At 47.4% G+C, this 21,050-nt stretch overlaps 1 protein-coding gene across 2 annotated transcripts in view; it reads right to left on the bottom strand.

The window, feature by feature from the left end:
* The window catches only part of LOC135902475 (calcitonin gene-related peptide type 1 receptor-like), a 294,018-nt gene extending 273,426 nt beyond the window's left edge, over positions 1–20,592 (bottom strand). The window contains exon 1 of one of the 2 annotated variants that reach the window (XM_065432571.2): positions 20,404–20,592. The gene's annotated coding sequence lies outside the window, so the exon portion shown is untranslated. The remainder of the gene's footprint in view (positions 1–20,403) is intronic. The other variant, XM_070531981.1, reaches the window with a different exon arrangement.
* Between the last annotated feature and the right edge of the window lie 458 nt (positions 20,593–21,050).

Here is a 21,050-nt window from a genome sequence, read left to right as displayed (position 1 = left end):
CAATATACGTATTATTCCATATAATACCGTAGATTTACTCATACTCTTTGGCGCAAGACAGCGACGTGTGTGCGTGCGTGCGTGCGTGCGCGCGCACGCACGCACGTCGCTGTCTTGCGCCAAAGATTATGAGTAATTCTACGGTATTATATAGAATACACGTGTGTGTGTGTGTGTGTGTGTGTGTGTGTGTGTGTGTGTGTGTGTGTGTGTGTGTGTGTGTGTGTGTGTGTGTGGGTGGGTGGGTGGGTGTGGGTGTGTGTGTGTGTGTGTGTGTGTGTGTGTGTTTGTGTGTGTGTGTGTGTTTGTGTGTGTGTGTGTGTGCGTGCGTGCGTGCGTGGGTGGGTGTGTGGGTGTGTGTGTTCCGAAACCAGGCAGAAAAAAACAATGTGATGTGTGGCAGTGCGAGACAGCCAAAGCGAGAATATACGACCACGTGATAGGTGCCACTAGTGTACATGAAGGCCAAGTGATTGCTGCGTAGGAAATTTAACTCGAGAACTGAACTTCGACATAAATTTGTTCGCAAATTAAAAATATATATTATTGTATTCGACCCTTACACTGCGTACGGGACAGCAACGTTCTTTTTTTTTCTTTCAGTTACTCGGATCAGTTTTTACTTGTGTCCAGTTATACGAAAATGAGATACACTTTCGGCTGTGCGGTATCTGGCTGCCGTGACATTCACAAAAGTTGTAACCTTGAAAGACGAGGCGGTGTCTTTCTCAACTGCCCGATGGCAAATTTCTCTTACGACCACGACAAGTTATTCATGCTATCTACGGCGCAATGCCGCGAGTAAGATCTGGAGAGATGCTTTAGAATCGTGCAAGATAAGCCATTGCTGAGTTGTTTCCTCTTGATTGAATTGACGTCATAATGCTTTTATAGGAAATGATCAAGCAGATGCAGTCGCTGGATCTGCCCATGACAGTGTCAGCTGCATTGCTATTCAGATGTCAAGAGCGGATGCAGCGGGAAAGCCTCGCGCACGAGCTACATCAGCCTAAAGGAATAAGCAGACTTTGCAAACCAGCACCTCTGCTCCCTGGGTCCTCATCTATACTTATGATTTTCGTACTTAACACGACGGGAGGTAGCTCTCATTTGTCGTTGACGAACTGAAGTAGCATTCCCTAATGCGCACTTATTCTTCATCAGACTTGTTGGACGCCCCGAGTGTGAAGTTTGTAAGAGAACATGGACGATTGCGGGGGGGGGGGGGGATTCCTTGCGATTGTTCTCGTTCCAGTGCACGAAGTGGTCTGCATCACGCTCGACAAGCTTGACAACCGCACACTTGCCGCAACCAATATTCTTGAAACCTGGTCCCAGCCGACGTCAGCCTTAGTTGCTCTGAAAGCATTATTTTTGCTTTTCCTAAGCATCTGGAGTTAAAGGACTGTAGTTTTCAGTTGCCTTCCTCGTGTTTCTGCGGATAGAGTGTTGTTATTGCAAAAGCAATCATGAAGACACTCGAGGCAAATTACCCCCGTCGTGGCAGCCGCCAGCGTTGGCGCCGACGTGGACGTGAGGTTCCGCATAGAGTCCAAGTGCGATAAGATCATGGCCGCGCACAGTAGGGTGTAAGTGCGCGGAAAAGTGTGCGATGGCGAGCCGACAAGGATGGTGGCTCGATGTGAGGCGTCTTCTCCCACGTGCAAGTGAAGGGGGCTAGGAGGTGAGCCCGCGTCTTCTCTCTTAGTGCGTCCACGGCTGCGCATAGCGCGACCATGTGCGCCTGCCTCGAAGGAAATATTTGGGGGGGGGAGGGGGGAGGGGGAAGAGGGGAAGCCGATACTGCTGACACAGCGAGTGAGATGAAACAGCGAGTGCTCGCGATCATCGAGTCAGGTTTGTTCATGTTTGCGCGTGGGCGCCTGACACCATGTTTGTTAAGTTAATCAGTAAGCGAGTGTTTACTGCAACTTATAGGCCAATAAAACTGCGAAATTTGCTTCGTGTAGTTTTCCAATACCATGTTCTCTCTATCAATATTTCGCCTTTTATTACTTCGCCTAATATCATATTTTCGCGTCCTCTTTTCTGGCCTGCTTCTTAGTATAGAGTAGCCAATGGGACAGATATTCCAGTTAATTTATCTGACTTTCATCTTGTCTCTCTCTGTATCTATCTATCTATCTATCTATCTATCTATCTATCTATCTATCTATCTATCTATCTATCTATCTATCTATCTATCTATCTATCTATCTATCTATCTATCTATCTATCTATCTATCTATCTATCTATCTATATATATATATATATATATATATATATATATATATATATATATATATATATATATATATATATATATATATATAAAGCCTAGTTTTATGTCCACTACAGAATGAGAAGGCCTGTCTCAACCATCTCTAACCGTCTCTTGCGCTAGCAGATTCCAACTTGCTCCTGGAAATTTCCTAATTTCTTCACCCCACCTAATTTTCTGTCGTCCTCGACTGCGCTTCCCTTCTCTTGGCACCCATTCAGTAACTCTAATGGTCCACCGGTTATCTGGCCTACGCATTACATGGCCTAAGCAGCTCCATCTTTTATGTTCGCTTAATGTCAACTAGAATACTGGCCATCCCCGTTTGCTCGCTGATCCACAGCGCTCTCTTTCTGCCTTCTAAAGGAGCCCCGAAGCATTTTCTATATAAGTCGACAAATGCATTTGAAGTTAAAATAGACTATTTCTGAATTACTGTGCCACAAAAAAAAAGTACTTCGATGCGTTCGGCAGAAGATGCAGTTATTTGGAACCAAAGGTCGCGTATGATCCTTTTCACGGTGCTTCCGCTCCTTCTTCAATGCCTTTCACTGCGAAGGCTACGGCGGAGCGTGGCGTGCCCAGCACGCTCCGCCTACCGAACGTCACCGTGGCGCGCAATTCAAATTTGATTTTGGATGTTCGCGTAGACACTACTTCCGATTTTGGCGCCTACGCGGTTGTCCTCAGCGATCAGCCGGAGAACTCGCCACGGTATACCTCGCGGCGGCTGCGATATCTACCCTATACGTAGCGGACCGCGGCTACGTGCAACTGCAGCGCGTATATGCGCACTGTTTGTTCAGTGCACGACAGGGCTTGAGTACGGGCTCGCGCTCATTTGCTCCAGTCTTGCCGTGCTACGTGGTGCGGGCAGGCTTAAGCCAAGCCACTTCTGCTTTGCGAGAGAAAGGAATACCACCAATGAAAAAGATACCATTAAGTACGGGGTCTCCGTAGGAAGGACTATTACCACAAGTATGGGCGGCTAACCGCGACGACAGCCACGTAAACAGAACGTTGCTAAAGGTAAAAAAAAAAAAAACGAGGATAGCCTTAAGACAACCAAAGCCGGACGTTCAAACATCTCCGTTTACTCGCTATACATAGAAACACTCGAAGTTTTCACGTGACCCCTTCTATATATATTCGCCAGTAACTGCGTCGACTTCCCGCATAGTGCGTTCGCATGAAGTGCTCGTTTGCATTAAGCGTAGCCCGCGAACGGTGTAGCGCATATAACCATAAACATCGCGTTACATGAAAGTTGCGACCTCTGCGGTGAATCAACATTGCACAAGGTTAACTGTCGCTTTGGATCATTTAAATTACCCCCCTTTTAGGACGTTTCGCCGCTTGACATACATTCCAACATGTACGTCGGATCTGCGTTATTCCATTTTTTTACCGTGTTGCGTCATCCTATGCCATATATATACAAACGCACCCATTGCGCACATCGACTTTGCTCTCACGGCAAGTGTTTAGGCTATGAAGGCAGTGTCGTCACCGCCCATCTTCTTTCCTTTTCCTGTCTTTCTTTTTTCTAATCTTGGAAGCGTCCAGCGTGCTCTCCTGCGCGGGCGTCGCCCAACATGGGAAACACCATTTAAGCCGGCGGATTGCCCCCGCTCTCATTACGGCACAACTGTCTACCGTGTATGGTTCTATTTAAGTGGCGATATTATAGAACCCATTTAGACCCGCATTGGGAGGAGCCCAATGCGGAGCTTTGGTATCTTTGCAAACACGATTGCGTCATAGCACGGGCATCGAAAAATATTCGTCGACAAAAGCCCTGCGCGGAGTTTCCCAACCTGATGGAAATCTGTCTAATCTATAATCTGTCATGGGCGATAATGTGGGCGTGTATCAGACTTGTACGCGTTACGGATAAAAGACGTAGGCGACTACAGTTACAATTTCTTCCCCCAGGAATGTGTCTAATTATTGTTACCAGTTACTGCCACACAAACATAATTAAGCAGTCTCTCAAAAATTATCGATTACTTCTACGTTCCTTTCCTCCTGTCTTTTATCTACGTTGCAATGATGCAGTAAATAAAACCAGGTGACCTGGCACCTTCCTTGTGTCCTCAGCAGACCTTCCCACGTTGTTTATATTCATGAACTATTCTGCTTGAAATTTTTCTCTGTCATCTTGCCTCGTTTTCTTCTTAGGGCATCGATAGCAGCACTGAAAATTCGCTTGATGCGCTAGTGTAGTAGTCGAGCTGTAAGAATGAGCACAGACACAATGCGAACGAGCTTGTTCCTTAAAGAAGCGATGCATGCCTTGGGGTCGTGTCTGATCAACGTTTCAATCATATATATGTAGGCGTGGGTTCGCGTCCCACCTGCGGCCTAGTGTCTTCTCGTGCACTTAGTCCTCCACTTTCACTTTGCTTTGCTGACATCAAAAGAAACTGAGTTCCCGGAGCTACAAATCATGCCGGCAAATCTCAGTAGCACGTCGACCTCTGCTCTTAGCGCAAGGACCCGAGATCTCAGACCCGCAAGCACGTATTATAGCTCGAGTGCGACGTACCGCGACGCGCCAAAGCGGGAGCCCTGAAAGAGGGTAGCTGTACGGGTTGGGAAGCGGCAGAGAAGCCACTGACCTCCTTTTCGCACAGTTTGCTTCGACGGCTCCTAGAGGACCCGTCCACATAAACGTTTCTAGAACTGTGGCGCACAGCGTAGACTGGCCCCTTTATCTGTAAAGCTTATTATTTGCAACCATCTATAAGAACGTGACCGCGGCACCGCTGTAGCGAGGCCGCACGTATCACTATTTATCGCTGCTGTACCACGAGGGACATATAAAAGGGCGCACGAAAGGAGCGCAGGATGCTCACCGAGGAGAGAACACGGCGCCAGAAAGACAGCAAGTCGGATCGAGGTTGTTGTTGTTTATCACGACATTCGAGGTGAGGAGGGAGCAATGCTCGATGCTGTCAATCGCTTCGGTAGCTTGAACATGGGAGAAGAAGAAGTAAACAGAGGAAAAAGGAAAACGAAATCCAGGTGCGAAAATGTTACCGAGGATCACTCGCCACTGCAGCTTGCATCACGGCGTCTCTCTGAGAGCTGGCCCGATAACTTTCGTCACACTCGCTTTCTTGTCTTGGCTTCGCTGGTACCCGCCGTGTAACGCCTTACAAATCTTGGCTGGCTATTTCGCACCGCTGAGTACGTGGTGGAAAAGCGTTGCGAAAGCTCGGCTTCCCGGCGGTGACCTAGGGCAGAGAGGGCGATGCTCCAAACGCGAGGCGAAAAGCGATAGAGTGTAGTTCCCTGCGAGTGCTCTCACGTCTTGCAAATTTCTCCCGTTGCATTGACATTTAATCAGGCCAGGGGCCGGATTCGCTAAGCTTTTTGTTCGCACAAGAACTGTTCGCCTTTGGCCGTCCGCGTTCGCTAATTAATATGTCCGCTGTAGCAAATGGTCGACACTGTCTAAAGCTCTCGACGCCCCCTTGCGCACGCACACAAGTAACCAAGACAATACACGGGAATGCAGACACCGTCATCGCTTAATTAATAAACACCGCCAGGATAATGAGGAAGATGCGGGTGTGGCTCCTACCCGCGGGAAGTTGCCTTTACGGCCACTTTCGTTTCCCGGTTTCCTCACTGACGCCCAAGCATCAAATGGCCCTTTGAGCGAAAAAGCCGGCTTCCGTAGCAGCGCAATGATAACTAAATTCCCATTGGCGGCGACACCACGTCATGGGCGCACCTCGACGGAGAAGAACGGGCAAAAGGGAAGACCTGCCGCCGCGATAGCGCGACAGGTGAGCGCCTGCTGATCTTGATGGCCGCTGCTGCTTCCTCCGTCTCTCGTCGCGCAGGACGCCGGTGAGGCCTGGTGGCTCGGGCAGCATGTACCGCTATGGCGTCTGAAACATCTACATCGATGGCGGCCGCAACCTCGGCAGTAGCGAGACGTGGCCGTTCACGCCGATACACCGCAGACGAAGTGACGGAGCAGAAGAACGCCGAAAAACTAGCGAGGAGGCGGATGCACTTCGCGTTGACGCCCTCTCCCCTGACGCAACACCTGGCGCCCTAGCGATTCCCAGCAGGTGTTCCGTTTCACCCGCTCTGCTCCGTATAGAGGCGTGCATGCGCAGGCCGAGTTCTTCACCAGGCGCCGCATTCAGCCACAGCAGAACGTGTGCATGCGCACTGCCCCAGTGTTGGAATTCGATGCGCTTAAAGTACTCGACCACGTACTGCGGTGTGAACGTGGAAACTGCGGGGAAAAAAATAATAACGCCCGCCAATTTAATCGCAGAACTTGGTAACATAACCGGCATCAAAACTCTGAAAAGCATTACGTGCAGCGCAAAACCCAAGGGACCACGCGGCGGCGTTCGATTGGAAATTAAATGCTTTCGTATTCACCCCTCATAAGAAATGCTTAGCTGCTCTGGGATTTATTTCTACATTTAAATTCATTGTAAAAAATAATTTTCCCTCGCTTCATTCGACTTCCTTGTACGCTTTCTTCATTCAGATTAAATTAACAAAAAAAGTCTCCCAGATACATTTATTCTACTCATTCCTGTGGCGTGAAGTGTTTTCTGAGTAATTATTCAGTATTATACGGCGAAAACTGTTCTTTCCGCGCACAGAGATGGTGACATTAGAGAGCAAAAGAAACTGCGCGATTACGAATAAGCGCTTATGACCTGAATATTTGCTCGCTTCATTATACAAAGATCCCTACTTGCTATTGTCATGAACAGTCGATGTCAACCACTTTCCTCCAAGCTCTGCAAGTCGTACTATTAGAGCCTAAATGTGAAACCGCAGTGCTATTGACAAAACCGCATGCCACAACTGAGTCAATCGATACAAAAATAACATGGCGTATGCGCCTTACATGTTCAGGAAATATTTTGTCCCGCAAAAGTAGTAGTTCTAGTGCATTACTTTAAGTGTGGTTAATACAACAAACCAGAATAGCATCACGCCTGAAGCCGTTGCTAGGGATAATGAGCCAGGAGATGACGAAAAAAGAACCAGAAAACACAGTTCAAGAAAGAAAAAATGTAGCGCACTGTTCAATCTTAACATGAACACCTGATTATTGTTCAAACGAACCCTTAATGGCCATAACAGCTTCACACCAAAAAAGTGCTTGCTGGGACGTGTTACGTAGGCTTATATTATTACACAATTATTGGCGAGGACATCGGCTCACAATTGACCTGCATTCACTCACGAATTACCGATGCGGCGTTGACTTCACCAGTGGGCCTTCCTGTACGTTTCGATGACATCGGCGAAGAAACTCGCCTGCGAAGCCTCTCAACACAAAACTAAACAAAGCGATTGAGTGCCATGGAAATTCGAAAAGCTCATTCGAGAAGCACTTTCCTTTTACCACGAGGGCGTCCGAGTGGCGACCGAAGATTTTCTCAAGGCGGCGGTGGGCAGGGGTGGAATTAGCGGAGTCTAGGTTATATGAACGGCGACTCGCCAGCGAGGGGGGCACCAGCTGCTGCTCTCGGTGGGACGAGTGCCGGTGGTTGGAGAGGCGAAAGCGGCGGCGCTCGACAAGCGCACGCTGCATCCAAATTCACCCATCTTAGCTGCTCGTAAGCACGTCGGCTCCTTCAGTTCCGTTTAGTGCCTAGTGCACTCGAGGATCCGAGAAAGTACGAGGACAAGGAGGCACCGAGTGGGGCCCGTGAGTGTCGAGGGAAAGTTTTGCCGTCGGCAGGGCAAAGGAACGACTGTGATTACCGAGGCTGCACAAAAGCGTGACCAGCGCGTCTGACGAGACCTGATATATATATATATATATATATATATATATATATATATATATATATATATATATATATATATATATATATATATATATATATATATATATATATATATATATATATATATATATATATATATAAGATTTCGGGATGCAAAGGAGGGCGCCGACAGGCACGTGACTGCTTAGTAATGATGATGCGACATTCAGTCTACAATGCAGCTATACGCGCACCACCGCTCTACACACATCACTTCCGGTTAGCAGAACACTTGGTCAGCATCCTGATACTGGAGTGAAGCACGCAGCTAAGGAACCTCGCGTCGAGTCTTATCGCTTATAGGGTAGCACAGGGCTTCCTGTCCGTGTGCCACAGCCAAAGATGCTGACGCACTGTGAGACCGATGCGTCGCACGCGTCCGCTCACTCGGCCACGGTCCGCGCGTGCGGTTCTTTCGCGCGAAGCGCAGTTGAGAGCGCTGCAATATAATAGCGGATGAGCGCAACCACGTGGTTTTATTTCACATTTCACGGGCTTTCATTAAATGCCGAAAAAAAGAAATGGCTCAGTCGTTTCTGAACGTCTCTCTCTAACGCAACGAGACGCACTTGGCCCTAAAGTGAATAATAAAAATGTTGCATAATTCACCTTAGTTAGTTAACTAATTAAGCGGAATATAAAGAATACTCTAAGGAGTGCCACTTGAGGACGCACCATACGCCGTTGGTTTCATTCAGCTCTGGCTAACCACTTTGTTTTTAAGGCCTTGGTTGGAGTTACGAGAAACACCCTGCATATGAAGGGAGCAATAGATTAAAATCGAAATTCAATCCAGCATATCCACACTTAGTGCATGGTGGCGATGGTGAAACCACTGTCGAGGTAGCGTTCACGCTGTATGCTCGCGAACTGAATGCCTTTAGTCAGTTTTCAAAAAAAATGAACGCTCCGAAATTTGACGAGTGTCCAAGTGTACAGCTGTTTTCTCGTGTTCGCTGATACGGCGACCTAAGACGTCCCTGTGCTAGAAGTGTTTGGAGACAACACCAAGAACTTATGGCGGTACCACTTGCAAACACGACTGTATAACCGTTGTGCCCAAGCGCCGTGGAAGCTAAGGCTTGCGCAGTATGCCAAAAAAAATGCCGAGACGGCCAGATGCCTCCTACAGAAAGAGTTCCCGGTACGCCCGTGGATAGCGAATCTAGAGAGAGAGAAAATGATAAATGAAAGGTAGAGAGGTTAATCAGGACTGAGCTCGGTTGGCTACCCTACACTGGGGAAAGGGAAAGGGGGACGGAAAAATTAAAACAAGAGAAAGTCCCCTGGAGATACCAGTCCGTCACTCAGTCCGGATCACAGACGCTGACTCAATCCGGTCACTTTCAAATATCGCAGCAGCGCTTTTGTGGCCTTTTGTAGCTGCGATATGCGAGGCCATGGTCCCAAGATCTTGTTCAAGGTGAACGGCTTTCCATCTAGCTGATTGAGAATCTAAAACGAAAAGGCAGTCCGCAGCTGAACGACCCTTTAGAGCGAGTGGTCAGCAGCGAGTGAAAGAAAGCACAGAACGGCGTTTTCTTTGACGCCGCCGACGACGAGACCCCTGAGAACATCGCAGCACAGTCTGCCGGTCCCTCAGCTTCGATATAATTTCTTTTCATTTTCTGCCCGCAACGCCAGCGAGGACGCTAGGCCTCTCTCGACTTTCCTTACGTTTTTCGGGGGGAAGTACTTAGACGACATTAACGCTTCCGAAACCAGCGATCCATCTCACTTGAGCTCCTGGAGATGTCCGCAGAGTAGGGCTATCAGTAGCACAGCGTCGTTCTCGGTACTGTGCACATGTAATATTTATCTCGCTTTCTTCCTTTCTCTTTCTCTTCTTTCGTTCGGTGCCATCCAACCAACACGTTTGCTCGAAAAGCACGCAAGGAGTGCCCAGGCTTGCGATTGCGTTTTTATTGAGGAAACGCACCGGCATATACGGCACCGGCACCGGCATAGCTCTTCGGGTAGACCAGCACATGAACTATAATTTTGCTATTTGCCACAGGCAACCTTTAAAATATTTTGAAAGTGTTCGCTCAAACACCCGGTATATCCACTCTTCCAATATTTTCTGGCCACTGGTTAGCTGGATAAGACAATGCCAGTGAATGGGGAAGCTCGTTAAACATTAGTGACCGTTGAACCGTCAGGCGAGTAAGAAAACCCGTGTTGTGTCGCGTAAATGTGGGTTTTAGGCTTGAGTGTGCGATTGTGCACTCGTTTCTGTGCATTTAAAACACATGGTGGAAGGCTTTATAAGGTTAATGCCGCCTGCACTGGTCGGTGGGGATATCCGCTGATATGCTAGCCTTTTTTTTTTCGAGTGAATATCAAACGTGCCCTCTAAGCCTCGTGCTCTGCTCATTATGCCTATATTGTGGAACTAGGGATGATTACGATTGTTTTTTTACCACTATTACAGCGGGAACAGTTCATAGTTTAGACGGCAAACTCGCTATAACACCATATAAATGCATATGCGCTCATAGAACATATAAATCCATGTAAATGAGTTTCGTAAGAAAAGAAGAGTAAGGAGCTTTCCTTGCGAATTTGCAGAAGGGATACTCTTGCACATCCTGTTCTCTCGGAATTCATGTTTGTAGGTTTATCGCAGTGGTTGTATTCTCTAACTCACTGTATCGATAACCATAAAAACAGAACAACCACAACATAAAGAACAGGACATATTCAGATTGCCGACGTAAGTAAACGATTAACAGCAAAAACGGAAAAGAAAGTCACTGCAATGTGCACTTTCGTGTTTTAACGTTATTGGTTCTCAATTTCTCCGCTGCTTTAAGCACATGTGCCTCCAAGCTAGTTTTACAGTACTCTTCGAAAAATTGAGCCGGTAGCTGTTTATTACATGTCACATATACTGACGAATACAATTCTTGTATGATTGTACTTTGAACGTCTCTGTCCTTTTTTAATGTTTACCGAAAGGAAGGCGGACCCGTCATTCAAGGCCAAACGTTTGGCGCGATAGAATGGAATGGAATGGAATGGGGAGAAATGAATTCTGTTATTCGCTGCCAGAAAATGCAAAATAGTATGCAAACATGCGCGAACAGGGCTGAATAAAGATTCTCAGTATATTGTATGCGCGTAAATTTCCTGGGCAGCAAGAAATACTAACGCGGGTGGCTGAGCAGGAGAAAAATTGGTCACATTTGCTTTGAGGGATACGACACGGCAACCTGTATGGTGCCAAGCGCTTTTCAAAAAGGTAGTGACAGCTCAGATGCTCAGAAAAAAAAAATAAAAACAGTGACTGGACCCCACCATGGATAAAGAAAGAAAGGGCGACGTAGAAGTTTGTTATCGCTTGAGGGGGCATTCTTCCGAACTGCGCCTACTTGTGAAGCAACGTTTTTAAATTAGAATTGTAGATTTCTACAAGTCAGCCGCATTCATCCGCACAGGAAGATTCGGCACTCTTCTGCATTTTCGCAGTCTTCTAAGAGCAGCTGCTAACGGGCTGCAGCTTTAGCTCCTTTAAAGTTTGTGGGCGACAGCCCAAGTTAAATGACACGGAAACATTAGACTCTCAACAAGAGCAATTCTTTCGTGGGCAGACGGAGACAAAGACTTATGTCTCTTAAGAATAAGGTACATGTCACTGGTGCCTGTTTCTTCGATGCGCGAGCACAATCAGTATCGAAGCGATTCGGTAATTAGGTCAGACTCGGACAGTGCAGTAGACCTATGGTATCGCACAGGCTTCTGGACACGAGACTCGGTAAGTGCGAGTCGGTCATTAGGGAAGAGCTTTCTCAGCGCACCTTCCCAGATTTGCCTGACCATTGCTGCTGCTGCTGCTGCCGCTGCCTTGTCGAATATGCGCGTGCTTAGCGTCTAGATGCACGTGCGCGTGACACCGCGTTCACATGAAAGCACCTGGCGCGCGCCGGTTTGCATTAGGCCATGGACGCGATAATGAACCAAGAGTAATGATAGTAGTCAAGCTTACCCCTTGTTTTTTTTTTTGCGTAGTACTTCTCTCAGCAAAGCACCAGCCCTCACCGTTCTTCCCTCGACAAACATCAGACGTTGTCTTCGTCCTCGTGACGTCACTGCGTCGACGTCTCGCAGTGTGCACTGTCATAAACTGTGCTGCTTGCGTTTCGGCTTGGAGCGCATGAAGGGTGGGGCATGTAAACGTACGCATTGCATGGCATTGATGTTCTGACTGATACGGTGCTTAAACAGTAACGTTTGGTGAGATGTCACTTTGCATGGATGATGTATATACAAGTGAGCGCATCGCGCTTAGTTTTACAGCGTTTGAATTATACGGCTGCACTAAAGCTTCGCTTCACACGCAATTCAACATGTTCGGTGTATTTGCAGAATTTTTGTGTGATCTAAATGATGCGACATTTGGTCGCAGCTTTAGACTGAATTCCGGCTGCGTCACGAATGTGTGAGTAATAGTGCGAAATGTAGCGAAATAAAAAAAAAATAAAAAGCTGCGCGAGGCCACCAAATGGCTTAGTATAGAATGACCTAGAAAACGAACCAACCAAAGACGCGTCGGGGCGAAGATGACCACTTAAACCCGTGGGTAAGCCCCATGGGGTCCACGCCTTACCGAACATTGTATAGGGAAAACCTTACACTTGTAGTCTGAATAGCTTACAAGTGTGCGAAAGGACTTGTTGCTGAGCAAGTAGGCGCTGTTTACTATGTCTTGTTATGAATGGCGCGAAGCTAGACATGGCAATGAAAAAAAAAATAAAACGACATGCACATATTCTAGTGTTGCGCCACGATATTTGTGTGCGTTCTCTTTCCGCGCCTTTAATAAGAATTTAAAGGTGGACGCATTGCACAGACAGGCACATACGCAGTACGGCGCCGTCCGAAGCAGCAACGAAGCATTGCTGTGGTAACAAGGCCGCATCGCTACAGAAGGGCTCGCATTTGAATACGTCATGGACCAGTGCGCTGTGCAGAGAACTGCATTCGCCGATCGCCACCTTGTGGAAAAAGTTAAGTCTGTAGTCACTTGGTGACAGAGTGCAGTAGCATACGCTTGCGCAATGTAGAAGCACATGCAATGGCTGAAGTTTTCCCGGTAAAATTTAACTTGTAAAACAAAAATGATTTTTTCTTTCTTTTTTTTGCTGCAACGCAAGTTTTGGGGCCACCAATCTGCATTTTACGGCGTCATTATTCAACGCCAGAAATACGCACTCTGCTCCTCCGACAACTGGAATCGCGAGCGGGAATCGGAGAGCTCGTTAAAAACAGTACGCAACGCTTCACGCTGTACGGCGCGAATGAGCTGTAATGACTGAGTATCATGGTACTGACGTGATCCGTTTATGCTGTGATGCATGTAAAGACCGCGACATTTAGTCGAATGGCAGGACATTCAATGTGGAAGCTGCGATGTTTATATGAGCTTCTGTGACGTGGAAGCTGAATGCTACGACGTTTAAGCAATGAGTGACCGCAATTAATATTTCGAAACACGCAAGGACATACTCCCATGCAAACAGAGTACCCGGACCAGGCATTATGCGATAAAGCGGATGTTCTTCTACGCCTATAATAACTATAAATTCAGGACCGCAGTCCAAACTTGGCGTTGGGTGCTCTCCAAAGTACACGTCAATATTGGTTTGTGCGTCTGAATTAAGGAAAGTATTGGGTTCTTGAGGCGAGCTTGTGGTTGGTATTCTTTTGCGCTAATTTGCGCGCCTAATTTGTACGCCTAAGTGTGCGCCTAATTATTTATTCAAGCGCCTCTAAGATGATCTCGTAATCCCTAATGTATCTCTTCAGGTAAAGAAAAAGGAGTTTTCTTCACACATAATTTGCGTGTAAAGACGGCGTCCATGCACGTTCGCTGACACGCTGCAAGTTTCCTGGGATTTGTAAATCCAAGTGGCCTTATTTTGTCCACAACTCCGAGTTATGTTGTTTTGACCCGTCAATGTTGAACCCGCTGGTCATTGTTACACGCGGTTTTGTGTTTGTGAAGATTGGAGAGGCACTTTACGAATACGCAATAGCGTCGTCTCATGGAGTTGAATGCGAAATCTAAATTGATTTTAATCTTTTTTGATGGCCTCATCTTGGACTTTGCGAACGATTGATGAAATTTGGTACAGTGGTGAATAACTTGAATAAACTTGTTACCATACGTAAGTAAAGGTTGTGCAAGCTGGTGCATATGATTTCAATCAATGTTTTCAGGTTAAGCTAAGGCATCAGAGCTTCTTGATGGGTTAGTATCTTAGCAGTAGTCACGTACGGGGCAGAAAGCCGGCGGCCTACGAAAAGGGTTCTACTTAAGTTAAGGGCGACGCAACGAACTATGGAAAAATGAATGATAGGTGTAACGTTAAGGGATAAGAAAAGAGCAGATTGGGTGAGGAAACAAACGCGAGTTAATGATATCTTAGTTGAAATCAAGAAAAAGAAATGGGCATGGGCAGGACACGTAATGAGGAGGGAAGATAACCGATGGTCACTAAGAGTTACGGAATGGATTCCAAGGGAAGGGAAGCGTAGCAGAGGGCGGCAGAAAGTTAGGTGGGCGGATGAGATTAAGAAGTTTTCAGGGACAACATAGCCACAATTAGTACATGACCGGGGTAGTTGGAGAAGTATGGGAGAGGCCTTTGCCCTGCAGTGGGCGTAACCAGGCTGCTGCTGCTGCTGCTGCTGATGGTGATGATGATTATGATGGGCTAGTTTTTTTTTTTAATGCGAAAGCATTAAACGTCCTATTACGCGAACGTCAAGCGCCGTCGGCGTCACCACCGAGCCATGGTGCCAAACAGGGCCAACGGCGCAAAAAGTAAAGAAACATTAAAATTGCTCAAACTAACGTCAAATTACTGAGGCAGGTTCCTGTAAACAAAGTATTTCAATCGTTTCGCAAAGAAAATTCGGTGAATTTCGACCTGGGTGGGATTGGAACCCGGGCCTCCGGGGTGCGAGACGAGCACGTTTCCCCGACTTAACGGCGGGTCCACGGTTTGTGCCCAGTGCGCGAGTCATTGCAAACGTCATGTCGAAAGGTGTGTCCTAATGCGTACGTCAATGGGCACCTATCCAATGGGGAGGAAGTGGTGCCGTGCTACGTCATGAGTGTATAAAGTAAGTGTGTAAAACAAAACTGCGTGTCTCTGCTATCGCAAACACCAGAGATCAGCGGAGCTGGAGGGAGTGAAAGCTTCAGAAAAGTCCATGCCGTATTCCCCTGTGAGGGGTTTCAGTCGGGACGGCGCGCCATTTGAGGCGCCCGCCGCAACAGAGGCGATTTGTTGAGACTCCGTATGCGTCGGTGTCGTGCGCCAGACGCTGCATCGAAACGACGCGGCGGCAACCGCCGCGCCTTAGCTCTGCTGCATGCTAACTCCGGTGCCATGTATCTGGTAGCTTCTTGAAATCCGCTGGAGCGAGCGAGCGGGTTTTTGTCCGAGACAAATTACGTCAAACCACCTGTGTCCCCGCCACACCGCTCCTTCTCCCCCGCCTGGCTCCACGCACCCTCGCCGCGTCGCAATGCTGCGCGATCCTTTCACTTTCTCTCAGCTCTCTCCCCCAGTTCGGCGAAGCTGCGTACGTCAAGAGAAACGCAACGAGATTCTAAAAGCTGCACTAAATGTCCAATTGAACGATACCAAGTGGTCCTTCGAGTTATGAATTCCTCGCGGGCACGCGAGGGCATTCAGACGCTTGGCGCGTCTTGATTTTGCCATACCCAGGCGCAGTTAGAAGGCAGGAGAGAGTGCGCGGACAAGCAATGCGCGGAGAAGTACATTTCACCAAAGGGACTATAATGCTTTCCTCACGTAAGCAATCTTAAGTGTCTCTGCCAATTTTTGTTTTTTAATTTTAAGGCATGTTTTCTAGCTGCACATTGAAAAGAGAGAAAGGCTAGGCAGAAGAAAACAAATATTAAGCGCTACTCAGACTTCAATATCCTGTGCAAGTGCTTAGTGTGTCCGACAGACGGATACACATTGCCAAATAAGGCACCGATTTTTCCCCGAATAAGTCATTTTCATTGACAGAGGCTCATGCAAGATACCGGGGCTTTTGTCAACGAAAGGGGCTTATTCCATGAAATTTGTGCTTTATTTGAAAGTGTGCAAGTGTCTGTCGGACATAGTAAGCACTTGCGCAGGATATTGAAGTCTGAGAAGCCCTTAATGTTTTTTTTTATTCTGTCTAGGTTTTCTTTTTCCTTTCAATTGTGGAACTAAAAACCATTCTTTAACATTAAGCTAGAGGGTTGGAAAAGTTTTGCTTTGTTATTATAACGCAAACGTTATTAAATAATGAATTTAAAAGCCGTAAACCACGTGAGCGTGAACTTTGGGTGACAGATGTCCTATCACAGGAACAGATTTCTTGAAAAGACTAAATGCTGCTCTGAATGTGGGATGTATCGTCAATGACGCTAGTAGAAGAGAATATAGATCAAGCCTCGTGGACTATAGCTCCAAACAACTCGCATAATTTCTATCGGTGCCCTTTGTATATACATTTATTTTTTGCAAAATGCACAAAGTGTACCGCGCTCCTTAACTGGTATAACAAGCATTTTTTTTCTTGACTTTTTCTCTGTGAATCAAAGGCGTGTGTTCACCTCATTGCTTTGGAACTCTAATAAATATTGTTGCTTGAGGCTAACTGGGATCAAAGTTTTTTGGAAAGCTTAAGTGATTTCTCACTCTTAATTGTTGAAACCAAGAAATATAATTTTGTTGTAGGATTCCTTACGCTTTTTCATAGCGACGTATTCTGAGACATTAATAAGCACACAAAGTTTGTTGTTGTATTGAGCAACTAGCATGACGGTTTAGCATAACGATGAACATGATTCTCTTTAATGTCCCCTTGTGCACTCGATGACTTGTGGGAAACATTTCCACACTATACTTCGCCTTCTTCAGTATAGCACAGTTACATCCTTGACATAATGCTGCAGCGACGGACGCTTCTAAATGACGCTGCGCCCGTTTTAGGCTTCAATCAGGCGGAACAGTAGCCACGCATGGTTTCTTACCTGGTTTTGTGATATCGTGACTCTAAAACACACGAATTTCGTTACTTGTTTTCCGTTGTATCGCCACTACATCGGCGCTTGTCATGAATGTTATGTGAAATTGCTGTGAGCTGGAATTTCACAAAAAAATTCAAGTCCCGTGTTATCCTCTAGAGTTTGGCTCATGGTAAACTACACACATTGCTCATAGTGTCAATAGGGTGAGTGGTGAGTGCTTTTTTTTTTATCCAACTAGGAACACGTTGCCAAATAGATTAACATAACCATTACTGTAACGTTCCTGCCACTTCACTGATGAATAATGTTTTACTTCCCCGGAGTAATATCGCGGCTATAACGAGATACGCCTTCGTGGGGACCAGCAGAATAGCCTTGACAACTCGCGCTTCTTTTCTGTGCGCGCAAAGTTGGGCACGCGAGAGTTTCAGCATTACATTGCCGTCGGGATGGGGCCGTCGCGGATGGGAGCCATACCCATTTCCTGCAGAGAAACGCCACAGGCTCTCAGCCCACGCAGCGGAGAGAGAGAGAGAGAGAGAGACAAAGAGGAGGAAAGACAGGGAGGTTAGCCAGTGTAAGTACTGGCTGGCTACCCTGTGCTGGGGAAAGGGGTAAAAGGAGTAAAAGGAGAAAGAAGAAGAAGAGGAGAAAAAAAATTAAGGAAATTCACGCAGTACCGCGATACTACGCGATACAACACTCAAAGGCGATCGCACAATTCGCAAGTCCTTAGATACTTCAGCAAAGCCTTTAAGGCCTTGAGTGCCGAAGCCCGTCTGGACCAGTGTCCTAGAGCCTTCTCCTCTGTAAAGGGGCGATTGTCCAGTTTTTCGAGCGCGGTTACGAGCACTGTTCTTGGCACTTTGTAGCTGGGACAGTCACAAAGGAGGTGCTGAATCGTCTCCTCGCAGTCGCAGGTTCCGCAAGTAGGGCTGTCGGCCATTCCAATACGGAATGAATAGGAGTTCGTGAAAGCGACGCCGAGCCACAGGCGGCACAGAAGTGTTGCTTCCGCTCGTGGTAACCCTGGTGGTAGCCGGAGTTGCAGACATGGATCCAGTCTGTGGAGACGTTCGTTCGTGAACTCACTGGTGTTCCACAGATTCTGCGTAAGCTCGCGGGCGAGAGAGCGAAGACTTGTGGCTGCGTCTGTTCGTGACAGTGGTAGTGGTACAACGCGGGCACCGTCGTGGGCCGATCGGGCGGCGTCATCCGCATGATGATTGCCCGCAATTCCGCAATGACCCGGTATCCACTGGTAGATGACGTTGTGCCCTTTGTTGATTGCTTGATGGTGGAGTAGTCGGATGTCTGCCACTAGTTGCATATTTGGTCCGTGGTTGAAAGGGGACATCAGACACTGGAGAGCTGCCTTCGAGTCACATAAAAGGGACCATGACTGTGACGATTTGTGACTAATAAACTCTAAAGCAGCACGGATAGCTGCGAGTTCTGCAGCCGTCGATGATGTTACGTGAGACGTCTTGAACTTGAGGGTGACAGACTCTGCGGGAATAACCACTGCTCCAGCTGAGCTATTAGAGCAGACAGAACCATCCGTGTAAACGTGGATGCGTTCTTTGTGTTTGTCATGAAGGAATGAAAGCACGGTTTGTTTGAGGGCAAAAGATGACATCTCCGTTTTCTTTTTGATACCGGGAATATGAAGAAGAGCCTGGAGTGGATGAAGGCACCACAGCGGTAGAGATGGTCGTGCTGCAGGCGTGAAGTTTGATGGTAAAGTTCCGTGGTTGGCGGCAATAATCCTGCTAAACGCTGAACGAGGTCGAGTGGCAGGAAGGGAGGCGAGATGATGCGATGGAAGTCGCGCGAAGTGTCGGATATGCATCCTTAAAGCGTCGACTTGAAGATACGTATTGATGGGGTGGTCGTGCGCGATGGCTATTGTTGCTGCCGTGGATGCACATCTGGGAAGTCCAAGGCAAATTCGCAGAGCTTGAGCTTGTACAGACTGGAGGGCACGGAGATTGGTCTTACTGGTCCCACCCAGCGGATGTCCACTGTTCCCGCTAGGTGAAAATTGCCTTTAACGTGGGATTACGCATACCGTTGTGGATGAAGCTCGTATAGCGTTACCTTCTCTCTTACGAAGGAATTTTCGAAATGTGAAATTAGCATTCATCGCATTGAATGATGTGTAGCTCTGCGCAACACTTCACGTCGCCGCTTCGCCGCAGACAACTATCTACACTTCATGTAATTATGGCCCTGCATTTGAGGCTCTGGTGATGTGAGGTAGATGCTCATCAGATAGTAACAGTTTATTACAGTCTTCCGAGTTGCGCTATGGATATGAACGGCAGAGCCTTTTGTTGCTAGCTAAAGCCGAGCGCGCGTGGAATAAATGCACGTCTTATATAGCTGGCTATGGTTGGGGTTATGGTTATGGTTATGGTTACATTGGTTATGCGCGAGTTACGAGCAATCAAATGTCGCGTCAATTTTAAAAGTTTAAATCAAATGCATGGAGTTTGTGGCCTGCCGTATACTTTACACTCGTATGTCTTGACGAAAAATGCGGTAATGCCGTGAATATTTATAATGTACTTTTGTCAACAAGTGAAATTACATCTTCTGACAGTGCCTAATCAGGCTGACAACATAATCGGAGAATGAGTCCATGCGAGCGAATGTAACGAAATGAAGGCACCGAGCTGTCCTTCCCGTTCGGGAAGGCAATCACTCTGCACTTTAGCCTCACGCCCACATTATATGCACGCACAAAAAAAAGCAAGAAAAAGGAAGAGCACTATCGATTAGAGTTGTTTCCCCTATTATTTCGCACACTTCATGCGCGGAAAAACGCGAGGTCTTCTTTTGTTTTACCGGTATTATCAAGTAAAGAGAGAGAGTAGAATTTACTGTTGAAACGGCAGGCACATTGGCCTCTGCGTATTATCAGTGAAGTTCCAGATTAAAAGCTGCAATTCAATTTATGACACGTCATCAGAGAACTAGAGACTGAAACTCTTATATACAGATGATCTTCAGCATCAATTAGTCAATCAAACAATCAATCGATCTGTGAGCACTCGTTGATGCGGGCCGTACAAAGACTCGTACCTGCTGTTCATACAACAACTACTGAAAGTTGCTTTCAATCAGTCTAAGAGACCTCCTGTAGACGACACGCCGTGCTTCCTTTCGTCAACTAATCAGTGAACTAAAATCTAAAATTATTGCGGAAAGGAGACCTTCTAAGCTCGTCAGAAAATCAATGAACACTCACCGACTTGTGCAGCGGAAGGGCGTTTATCTTCTGTTTTCACAATAAACGGTTTTCTTCACTCGTAAGGGCTGCGTTCGTCCAGTTCTGCTGGGGAACACCTGTAAGAGCGGAGTCTCTCCGCTTCTTGAGAGAACACGCGAAAGTTTCGAAACTTCAGTCCACAGGCGAACGCCTCGAGCATCCAATGCCTCCCCCTCCTCACTGCTGCGAAGAACTAGAAAGCAGCGACACTCTGCAAGGAGTGTGCGGAGTGGCCTCGTTCCTTCGATGGCGACGAACGGGAGGGGAACTGTCAAAAGTCCCGTTGAGCACGGCACAGCGCGGTGGAGAGGACGCTAAACGGCGGTGCGCGTCCGATGCGTCCGGAGCGCGGGGATCAACTGATCGGCGGGCCCGCGGTTCGTCAGCAGCAACCGCGCCCCTCCCCGCGGGTTCTGGGCGCGGAGGGAGCAGCCGGCGCGGTCGGGGCGCTGGCCGCGCGCTTCTGGGTCCCTCTCCACGTGGTCGCGCAAGAGGGAGCGCCGTACTGCGTGCCGATGGGAGTGGCCGCTTCGCAATTCGAAGGCGCTGATCAAACTTCGCTTATCTACAGGTGAAAGCGACGCTATGTATACGAGTATATGCGTATACACTTAATAAGTGAAATG

This window comes from Dermacentor albipictus, chromosome 1 (genome assembly GCF_038994185.2).
Source record: "Dermacentor albipictus isolate Rhodes 1998 colony chromosome 1, USDA_Dalb.pri_finalv2, whole genome shotgun sequence".
Lineage (NCBI taxonomy): Eukaryota > Metazoa > Arthropoda > Arachnida > Ixodida > Ixodidae > Dermacentor > Dermacentor albipictus.
This window is presented reverse-complemented; position numbering and strand designations above follow the sequence as displayed.